The sequence below is a fragment of the Falco naumanni genome, chromosome 16, assembly GCF_017639655.2.
Source record: "Falco naumanni isolate bFalNau1 chromosome 16, bFalNau1.pat, whole genome shotgun sequence".
Classification (NCBI taxonomy): Eukaryota; Metazoa; Chordata; class Aves; order Falconiformes; family Falconidae; genus Falco; species Falco naumanni.
Window position 1 is genome coordinate 1,130,577 of NC_054069.1, and position 11,246 is coordinate 1,141,822.

General features: G+C 49.3%; 1 protein-coding gene across 1 annotated transcript in view; it reads right to left on the bottom strand.

Moving 5' to 3' along the window:
* Positions 1-11,106, bottom strand: part of SIK3 (SIK family kinase 3) — a 91,790-nt gene extending 80,684 nt beyond the window's left edge. The window contains exon 1 of the mRNA XM_040616222.1: positions 10,905-11,106. The gene's annotated coding sequence lies outside the window, so the exon portion shown is untranslated. The remainder of the gene's footprint in view (positions 1-10,904) is intronic.
* Between the last annotated feature and the right edge of the window lie 140 nt (positions 11,107-11,246).

The following is an 11,246-nucleotide window of genomic DNA, read 5'->3' on the forward strand; positions in this document are numbered from 1 at the left end:
CAACAGCAAGTGAAAACAACGATCCAGTTTTGTCTGCAGTACCAAACTGGGACCAACAGTGCACACACACCAACAACGGAAAGTAGAGATTAAGGCCCACATTGTCTAGCCAGTGACTCAGAAACTGCAAAAACGCCTAATGAGTGGGAAAATACCTATAGTCAGTCTTCACTTGTCTTTTTACTGTGTAATGGGAGTCTCAACTTGGATGAAAAAATATTAGTATTTTGTTCTGACTAAGCACAGGTTTCCCCGTGTACCCCCAGCTGCTGTGGGAAACGAACAGCCCCTGCAACTCTGCCAGGACAGCGAGCACACAACACCCACGCTGCAGCAAGCTCGTGGAGGTAGCTACCGTGATTTCCTTCTCCTCCACCAACTCTGTATTTTGTTTCTAATATACAGCTGAACTAACCAGCAGACAGGAAGAGCCTTTAGGTTTTTTATCTTAGACTTCCCAAAGCAACTCAGGTGAAAAACAACCTTCGTGGAAGCTGAATATTAAAATCTTTGTACAGAGAATGAATCTGAATTATTTTTATTGGTTTCCAATGAGACTGTGCTTGAAAACAAACCATTGCTGTATAACTGACAACCACCTCACTGTGTCAAAATGCTTGAGATGCAAGAACATAAATGGGCTTTGTACAGCAAGGAACATATTCCTTAATGGCCACTGGGTAGCGATTATATTTGTTTAATGGTACGTTTAAATGTGAAAAAAAATAGCAGTACAAGCTAAGCTATACAATAATCAGTCTTACTGGGGAGAAGCAGGGGGAAGCCCTACGACCTCAAAAACTGCTGAATCCAGCTGCAGTTGTTACCAGCCTCAGGGATGCAGAAGATAACTGAGACAATAGAAGCTTCCCACAAAAAGAACACTACTGTCTTGTGGCCACCTGGTAACAAGAACACCTACCACAAATCAAGCAGCACATTACCCTTTCCCGGTTCCTGGGCAGGGGAGAGGCCAGAACAACTCCCTGCAGCAGCCCACCGGGCTCTAGCGAGCCGCACGGCCAGCGCAGGCAGGCAGCGGTTGCAGTTGCAAGAGTCAGGAGCAGCCTCGGCCGGGAGATGCTGTGCATGCTGTCAGGAGCCCTATTCATCAGTGGCACTCCAGCCTAGCTGATAACCTTGACAGAGCCACTTGCAAGATTACAGCCCAAGGATTTCCTACAAGCACATCTAGAGAGGAAAGACTAAGTACAAAGACTAATACTTTTCATTTTCAGCTGCTGCCAGTGCTACTGAGCTTAAACTAACATTTAGGAAGTGCAGATACATGGTCACGCTTGTCACAGTAATCGGCCAAAAGGCAAACATTTTTCTGCAGACTACTTATTTCAGTGCAGAGGTAACTACAGACAAGGCTGGAGATCGTGTCTCTTTCTATCATGGTAATGCATAAACCCACAGAGCGGACATTTCAGGATTTAGACAGCCAACAGACCAGCTGGTAACGTAGCTCAGCAGTTTGGCTGGCAACTGCCTGGACTGTTTTACCTACAATGCAGTAGCAATCCCAGGCCTCAGGGCAAAGCATAAAACCTTTCCTGAAGAGACACCAGGGAGGGGAAGTGAACAAACATGCAATGAAGAGTGGCATTACTAGCTAAAGGAAAACATGAGCAAACATCTTGGTAAGGATTTAAACACACAGATGACAAGTGGCATTTTTCTCACCTAGTTTCTTCACTTTCATTGTAACGCAGTCCATACCCCAGAAGATGTAAACAACCATGCCTGCCTCCCCTTGGATGGATTCATGCACACTCACTACCCTAGCAAGGGCAACCTGTACACCAGACTCCTGCGAGCCTTTAAGAGCAGCATGACACCTGAACAAACTGTATCCTTCCATCCCACAGGCAGGAAACGGCTTAAACTAGGATCACTGCTGCAATTCAGCACGTTATCTGATCAAACTTCACACACAATTACATATAGCTTGTCAACTTACTCCTTCTATTAAAAAGGCTTAGATGTCAGGGAATGCTACAATTAGTTTTTAGGTGAAGCCTCATCAGCTTTAATTCAGCTGACTTCACCCCTCGGCAAAAAGCCTTGGGGCTTGAAAGACACTGTCCCCCGAGAGGGACCAGAAACACTCCTGGAACTACCCGATGAGCCTGAATGCAGGCAAAAAAATTCAGAAACACTTCAGGCTAAACAACAGTAGATCCCTGAGCCTTAAAAAACACCCAACCCTGCACCCGCAGTGTGATGGCCATGGCTCTTTCACATGCCCATCACTGTTACACCTCTACACACATTACATACGTATTTCCTCACGTAACATTCTATGCACAGGAAAAGGCTATCCAGGAAGCGATACAGCTGGAAGTCCAAGTCAGCCAAAGAGCAAGCACAAGCTGGGAGACTTGCTTAGGTAAGGAAAAACCCTAAAAAAAAATTGTCTTCCCTTCTGCTACAGAAATCCACGTGCGCTTTCTCAGCCTTGGAAACACTTCACTGGGTCCGTCTCATTCAAAACTACTTCCAATAGGACTAACCATATTTTAAAAGTTATTGGAAGGAGACATGAAACATCCATCTGTTTGCTGAAAGGCAGCAGACGTATGCAGCCTCCAAATCCAGACTTTAATTGAAATACTTTAATCTGCTGCCACAGCCCCACATTCTTTTTTTATTCCCAGTAGCACCAAGGCGTGCGCTCTCCTAATGGAGCTCTGACAGTCGTCCTGTGCCTGGCTCTCTGTCAAACCACTCTAGCCTCCAGCTCCAGGCCCACAGTCGCATGCTGATACCCTACAGACTCCTTTCCCTCTAAACGATCTTCAAAACTCGATAATTAATGTACTATAACTGCATCAGATACTTTAAGAAGTCAAAGGCAGAGCTTCCAATTGCCAAACCATACACGAAAGTAGCAAATGTCAAGGAGATACAGAACTACAATGAAAACATTAAATTGGACTGTCAATAACACAGTCATGTTCTGCATTACACAATACCAAAATTTGGGCCAGTCACTTCATCCATCTGCAGATCAAGACAATAACTCAATGCACACAGACTGCTTCTGTGAGCAAACCCTATTTAGATGGCTGAGGCAGGATTCAGCTGCCTTGCTTTGGGAAGTTGGTCATGCCAGGCTCCCACTTCAGCCACTGGAAAGAAATAGGCAGCTGCACTCCACGGCTCAGCTGAGCCGGTTTAGGGTGTGCTGAATCACCCTCCAGACAAGCCTTTCTCCCACTGGCCAACCCAAGTATTCATATCCAATGCCGGGTAAAGCACATCCCACTTCAGCTGCACCTTATGCTGTGTCAGAAGAACGTTTTGTACCTGCATCCACATCCCCACTCCATCCTCCTGCAGCACCTGCCTGCCAGCTCCTTCATACAGATTCTCAGGACTCCAGGGGTGAGGTTTTCCCAGCAAACCATTTGCCTCCAACAGCCTTCACAAACTGCCTGCACGACTGCCGCTCTGCACGACACAATGTGAATACCTCTGTGCACTCCTGCCAAGGGGCACAAAACCATGGCTTGCATTTATACCTTCAATTTCATTTCATTTGGCCTTTAATGACCAAGATATCTGGTCTTTAATGACCAAGATATTTCAAGAAGGATATCTGCACTCCCGCCACCTGCAGACAAAGCCACTACAGCCACAAACTACAGACTTAAGCCCATTTCCCCATAGTATAGTTCCGCACCTCACGTGGAGGGATGCTGGAGCTGCTCCGAACACACCTGTACTGTGCAAAGACCAGGTCTCTTCTCGGGTTCCTCAGTGTTATGAGAGCCCTGAACCAAAACCGCAGCTGCCCAGGCTGGTAATTGTCCCCAGCAGTGAATGCAGAGGCTGCCAGGATAACCAAAAGCAACAGCAACACTCAAGCATAAACAGGACACATGCTCTGCAAGAATTAAACGCTTCAAAATAAGGTCCGGCAAGGTATGCCACCAAGTGTCTTGGGAAAACCAAAGGGCTCTCAGCAAGATCCAGCTCACTGGCAGATGCTTGGGCTGCCCTAGGATCTCCTGCCCATCCTCTGAACGCTGCTGATGAGTGGAGCAAAGCTCGGCTCAGCTCCCCCCACACATGCATGCAAACACTGTGCTATTTTTGAGCACAACGTGTCAGTTCCACTGGGTGTGGGAGTTTGTTTGTGTGGGTTAGTATGATTCGACTACTTTGAAGCTTGGCTGAAGCCACATAATTCCCTTTTTATGGAACCCCTTTGATGGCCATTTAACAGACAGGGCGAGGTTTAGCCTCAACTATATAGATTTGGGGTCAGAATTACTAGAAAAGGCACATAATGACTAATAATGAATCAGCCTTCAGTGGTTTCTTCATTTAAGTGTTAATGCAGCATATTAAACCCCTGGACTGGGATCAGCAGAAAGGCCCTGTCTGTAATAAATGAGTACAATGGCTTAACCAGAAAATTTCCAAATTGCTCTACTTAAACCCGTGCAAGCTCCAAAGGGAGACACTTGAGTCGGTTTAACCCTTGCTCGCATATGTTCAGCTGAAGACAGCATCTTGCTCGTGCCGTGCAGGCGACAGCAGGACTGACAGACGACAGCGCCCATCATGCTCACAAGGGGAAGTCACAATTCACACATGAATCTCTTCAGTCAGGGAGAACTTCAACTACAAACTGTAACTTCTACTCTGATGGCAACACTGGAGCAACTTCCTAAAGCTTTACTTTTGTGGGGAGAAAACATACAGTTGTTAGGCAATTGTCTTGACAAGAGCAAGAAAGGGCAAGCTGCCTGGGCTAGCAGATTTCTATAGCAATTGCACAAGGCTGGTACATGACCCAGCGAGAGTACGTGGGGAAAAAGGAGCTTAGCTGCTGCTTCTCTGTGAAAATACCCAATACCCAAGGAGCCCAGTCTCCCAGCAACATACTGCTATTTCCTTATTTCCTTCTAACATGATTCCTCCTTCAACCACAAATGAGAATACAGGCTCTAGAAACTCTAATTAGGCCTCCACAGCATTCACAAAACCTTTGCAAGACACCTACCAAGAAAAGAGGCACCAATCCCTTTTTGTGCCACAGTCATTCCTCTTCCCACTCCCGTCAGCGGCAACCACCTTTCCTCACAGGGACAATTTCTGTACCTGCCCAAAGACACCACCCCACTTGTTGACAGCATTTGTTTTGCTCCCACATCTTCATCTCATCTTCTGCCATTGCAGCCCCAAAGCTCCAGCACCTCAAACATTTGGGAGAAAGGGATACTGGAAGGAGGTGGGAGACAGCCAAGCTGAGGAGGTACAAGAGATGAACCACCTCACCCCTCAGTTGAGCTAACAGCAACACAACTGAGAAGTAGGTACACATTATCTTGGCTCTTTTAGACTACTCCCCCTGCCTGAAAAGGCTTAATGCAGGACAGGTGCCATAGGCCCATTCACTCACCCTGCCCCTGCAGGAACACTACCACTGTCAGCTGGCTCTCCTGGCCCCGTTTTGACATGCTAGCACTGCTAGGCTCATCAAGAAGCAGCCTGGTCTCAAATGTAATCGTGCTCTTGCATTAATCTCCTGGTAATTGTATGTTATTTGCTGCAGCAAATGTTGTCAAAAAAAAAAAAAAAGTTGTAATAAAACATATAATGTCAGTACTTCTGCCTGCAGTTGATACGGGTAATGACCTGTGAGGTTTTAAGAAATACTCCCTCTTATCCCCACTGTGGCAACTATGCCTAGCCAAAAACCATTTCTAGCTTTTAGGCTTTTACTAAAGCTCCCCACCGAATAAGAACGAAAACACAACTCTTCTGGAGCACACAAATGATGAGAACAAAGGCCACATTAGTAGCAGTATAACAGATGCCTGAGTTACTAGCCATCCACAACCAGCGGCCCTTCTTATAGCCAAAAGAAATAAGCAGGACAGGGGAAGCACCAACAAACACAGAAAAAGAAAACGAATTAAAAAAAATAATACGTGACCACGCAAGGCCTTCACATGGCTCGTTACAAACTGCACAGCACCAGTACTGAACAACTTCCATCTGACACAACAAGGACTCACGGCATACCGGCACGCAGCCTGCTCTGAGACGATCACATGCGGCATGCTGACTGCAGGAACTGACCTGTGGTCATCCCATAGCCATGTGCCTCGTTGCTGCGCGGCTGAGGCAGGGAAGAGCAGGATGGAGCAGCCAACAAGACCTTTCCACCCACTGGGCTCTTCGCACTTGCAGCAAGAGAAATCCAGACAAGTTGTCATGGCTTCTTAGGCCTCCCACATTCAGTGACCAAAGATTGCGAAACTGAGCCTGATTCCTTCCAGAGCGGCAAAGCCTGATTATCAATAAAGTCTACTGGCTGGATTTTTATCCTAGTTTTAAATGCCACAGGGCCCACCTCCAAGAATTCCAGTGCAAAATTTGTTCTGCCGATGACTCCCAACTCACCTGAAGACAAACCATAGAAACTAGGCTGGTTCTCTCACGGAAGGGAACATCCTCTCCAAGCAAAAGTAGAGATGCCTCCCGTTCTCCAGAAAATGCTCAGCTCCTCAAAGACCTAGCAAAAAAAATCAGCTTAATCCTAGCCTTTCTCCAGTTGTGCTTGTGATGGTAGAAAAAGGGCTGTGTTCTGCCAAGGATTAAATCATCACGGTTTGGGGTTACTCTCCAATAAAACAACTCCAGGTAGCCCCTTAACCAGGCTGCCACAACACACTACTAGTCAAACTCATTCCTAACTTTGCCCATTACCTAGCTATTACTTAAAATGCTCAGGAACTCAAAAAGAAGTCAACAACCATCCTGGAAGAAGTTACAGCAGGAAGAAGACAGCACAGCAGGAAGATCACTGGACTTGGGAGGTAGCCATGTTCTCCCAGGACTGTGAATTCTTATCTTCAAGAGAAAAATGGAGGTGAAAATGAAGACTCACCTCCTACTGAGACATTCAATACGTACAGTGCAATGGTTTGAACACACAGAACAAGGGACAGCTTAATGCTTACAGTAACCTATTACTTGCAACAACATCAGAGGGGTAGTTCAACCGTGGCAGGTACGCTGGGGCAGCCTGGCTGGGTCTCCGGCATGCTGTAGCGAGCACAAGAGAAGGAACAAGAACAGCCCAGATAGCTTTCAGCATTGCACAGCAGCCACAGCAGTCCCTCTCCTCCCTCCTCATTCCCAACAGCTCCTGAAGACTGAAACGCAACATCCAAAGAGGACAGGAACACAAGGTACATGCTCCACAGTGCATTCGTGAAGTCTTCTCTGTTAACACTCACTGATCGACCCTCGTGAAAAAAATAACAGCATTAAGAACAACTCCAGTGTCTGAACAGAGCTGGAATTCTAATGAAGTCACTCGGATTATTTTGTAAGGGGGAATTGTGTGGAAAACAACTCATTCAGTAGGTCACTCAGAAGATTTTTTTTTTTTAGAACAGAAACAAAAAAAAGGGTTTCTTGTGAAAGATGGAGAGACAAAGGAAAGGGAGAGAGAAGGCAGGAAACAGAGGAGAGATGCAGCAAGATATCCTGCAGGTGCCCAATTAATCCTAGTCAGAGAAGCGGCTCCAGTTCCTGTCCAGCCATCAGAGTAACTCCCTCTTACAGAGCGCAAGATTCCAACTTTGCATAACCAGGGACTGAATGTAAATTGCTGGCTTGGTTAATACGTAAATTGTCATCTGTTCCCTTCTATTTCATCAGTTCCAGCAGAGACAATTATGAATACAGGCCTCCTGCCCTTTAGGATGATTAACATTCCCTTTCGTTAGTGTCCCCAACGCTGCTGACCCACATTCAACTTGTGAAATTCAGTTACATGTAAACTGCAATGTTCTGTGTCAGCAATATGTGCCAGACCATTAGAGCCAGGCATACGCAGCACACACTCTCCTCCTCTCTGCAAATAAACGTAGTCCTCAATTTTAGAACAGCTAGAAAAATCCCGGTCTTTTTGATAGGAAAACAGGCACCAAACTATTCTCTGCTTTTCTTTTCTTTAGGGAAAAGGGGACACAAGCCAGGAATGCTCAAACTGTTATCTTCAGATGTCATGTCAAAGTCCGCTTGACCTGGTAAACATCCATAGGAAAGGAAAACAGGCTCCAGCGCCTCATCGATAGACCACCTTCAGATTCACGCTCAGCAAGGACCACAAGCCTACACAGTTATTAATTTCACCTTCTGGAAAAGGTCTAAAAAGACCAGGAACAATCTATTTTTCAAGCTTACACTGACGTTCACACTGGAATTCCTTTCAAGACATCAGATGAGCGTGGTTCCCAAGAAGGGGCCGTGACGAGCAAACCAGCTTTTCTCTAAGAGAATGTGACATGGGGTCAAGTTTGTGCAGGGATTTGGTGGCTATATTTGAACACTGCCCAGTTCTTCTGTGCAGCTGCTACTGGAAGAGATCACCTCTGGAAGGTGCTGCCAGCATGCTCAGCAATTGGGCTACACTTGCATTTCGTGATCAAAGAATTCTTTCAGATCTCTAAATGGGACCATTTTGCTAGGGCTTTACTTTCTCTTGAGTCGCTTCCATTAAGTCAAATTGTTAAAAGCATTACCGTGACGAAAACAAGCTCTTGGGAGCATTATTTTGTGCTCCCGCTGCCATTCAAAAAAACCTTCCCATAGATTCACCCTTTCTTACACATTTTACATCGATACCTCCCCTCCAACCTGACACATCCCAGAGCTCAGAGCAAATAGCTCCTCTCTCCTTCCCCACTACTCTCCCAGAGCCAGTAGCAACTGCCCCACTGGTGAAGAAAAAGTACCAAAACAACAGTGCTCAGAGTTCGCAGGCAAAAAACAATCCATTTGCTCGCGCTCCTTTCCACAGGCTGGGATTTGAAGGGAAACCTGACCTCAGAGTTGAGAAAGCTTCCAGGTCAAGTTTCAGCTCTGAGCTATTCCAGCTCAGCCTTTCAGGCACCGGCACAGCCGAACAGATGGCAGTTGTTCCGGCACAGGTATTTCCCCGGTTTCGGAGAGCACTCCAAGTTCAGAGGGATTGCATCTCCTCCAGGCAGCAGCACAGGGAAATGTGCAAGCATGCCAAACCCGCCACTGTAGTAAGTGGCCCACCCCACCAGGCTCAGTGGCAGAGGCAATGAGTAAGCCTACCATCCTACCAGACAAGAGCCGTGCTGCTTCCTAAAGCCAGCAATCCACCCTCAGTCACTTCACGGCAGCAGAAACAAGTGTAAAGTGCTATTTATCGAAGCACAAGTTTTTTTGAGATTAGCATTGTCTTCCATCATCCATAAAAAACACCTAAAACTCCAGTCTTGGCCCTGTCGACGTCCAACAGGATTTCCAGACACAAATTTGCGTGCCTTGTGCTGTTCTTCAGAAAAATTAACTATTCCCATGCAAAAGGCTGTCTCTACTTCGGTATTTTGCAAACTTGAGAGTTAGCACCACTCAAAAGAAACCTTGACTCAACAAGGGAGGCTGAAAACAGGAACACTGACTTGTTGCTACAGGAGCGATCTCAAGAGGATCAGTCTCCCGCATTTGAAGCATCTTAACTTATCGCCCCCGCTTCTATCAGCAACATACAGCTTTATAATGGGGAAAACAATGGCCAAGCCCTGCACAAAACAACAGTAGCCAAAGTGCAGGTAGAATTGTAGCATTTAGCACTTGAAGGCACAGAAACAGACGTCAGTTTTCACAAGGCAGGCAAATATAACCTGATTCTGAAAGGAACCAGCCAAGAGGTGGTAAGTGACTGATTTTTAAATAGCCCCTGAAATTAATTTTACTTAGTTACCTGGGCACAAAGCCAGGGTTTCAACAAATGAAAGTAACTTTGGATTGATTATGTTTCAATATAAAGTGACTCTTGAAATTTACAGGAGGACAGCTAAGGCGCACAAGCCAAAACCATCTTCAACAGTCTCCATCTGCAGTGCTTCCAAGGTGCTACTACGGTAGCCAAGAGCAGGGCAACGGCACCGGTGAGCTGGATTTCGTTAAGGCCTGTCTGCTCCCCGCTGCCTTCCCACCCCCAGTTCTGCTTCCATCGCGATTTTCCTCCTGCAACAGTTTCTGGAGAAGACTTCGGTATTGCCACCAGCAGTCCGCACCGGCAGATGCAGCAAGACAAACCCTCTCAGACAGCGTGGTACAACTGACAAAATCCCAACTATTGCAGCAGGATTTTTGTTGCTCAGGGATCTCTCACCACATTCCCAAGGGCTAACGGAGCGGCCGAGGCTGCCGGCCCGGGAGCGAAGCCCGTACCTGGGGGCACCTGTGCAGGAGCACCGCTCCCTCAGCGAGCCCCTTTCTCGCGTTATTCCTTGTGGTTTCCTGCGTGGCCCTGGAAGACTCAAGCAGGGTAATTTCTCACAGCCCTCCTCGATACCCGCGGCCGCTGGTGCTGCCCTTACGTCAGCTGGCATCCCCGCGTCCACAAAACACCCGCTTGTTCCACCTCCATATTTTCCCAGGTGGGATTAAGGCAAACGGAGACCCCGCTCCCCCCAGGACCCCCCGCTCCCCGCAGGACCCCCGCGACAGGGCGGCGCTCGGGGGGGCGGCGAGCTTCGCCCGCGGCGGTGTCACCAGCCCGTGGCCCAGGCGCAGGGCCCGGTGACAGCTGCCCCGGCGCTGCCCCCACGCTCGGACCCACCGTAACGCCGCAAACGGCATTTTCCACGGCCCGGCCACGGCGGCGGCCGCGCACGGCGGCAGACCGGCGGCACCCCGGCGGCTCCGGGCCGCGCCGCCCGCGGGCTCGGAGCCGGCCCCACGCACGGCGGGGCGGCAGCGCTGCCCCCCGCGCCAGCCCGAGCCGCGGGGCGCCGGGCCCGGGCCGAGCCGGGGCAGGCCGGGGCGGGTGTCCCGGCCCGTGGGCTGCCCAGCGCCCCACGCGTGCCGGGCCGCGGCGGGCCCCTCACCTTGGCCCGGGTCACCAGGTGCGTGGCCAGCTTCACGACGGCGAAGTTGCCCTTGCCGATGGTCCGCTCTATCTCGTAGTAGCCGATGCGGGCGGGCCCGGGGGGGGCGCGGGGGCGGCGGGGCCGGGGACAGCCGCGGGGCCGGAGGGGGCCCCCCCCGCGCCGCTCGCCGCTGCCGCTGCAGCCGCCGCCGCCGCCGCCATCTTGTTGCGAGGAGCAAACCCCCCCCCACGGGGCTGCGGCACCGCGTGAGCTCATCGGCGGGGGGGGCGGCTGCCATGGCAACCCCGCGGGGCGGGCCCCGTGACGCCAGCGCCGCCGGGACGCGCCCGCGCCGCTCCG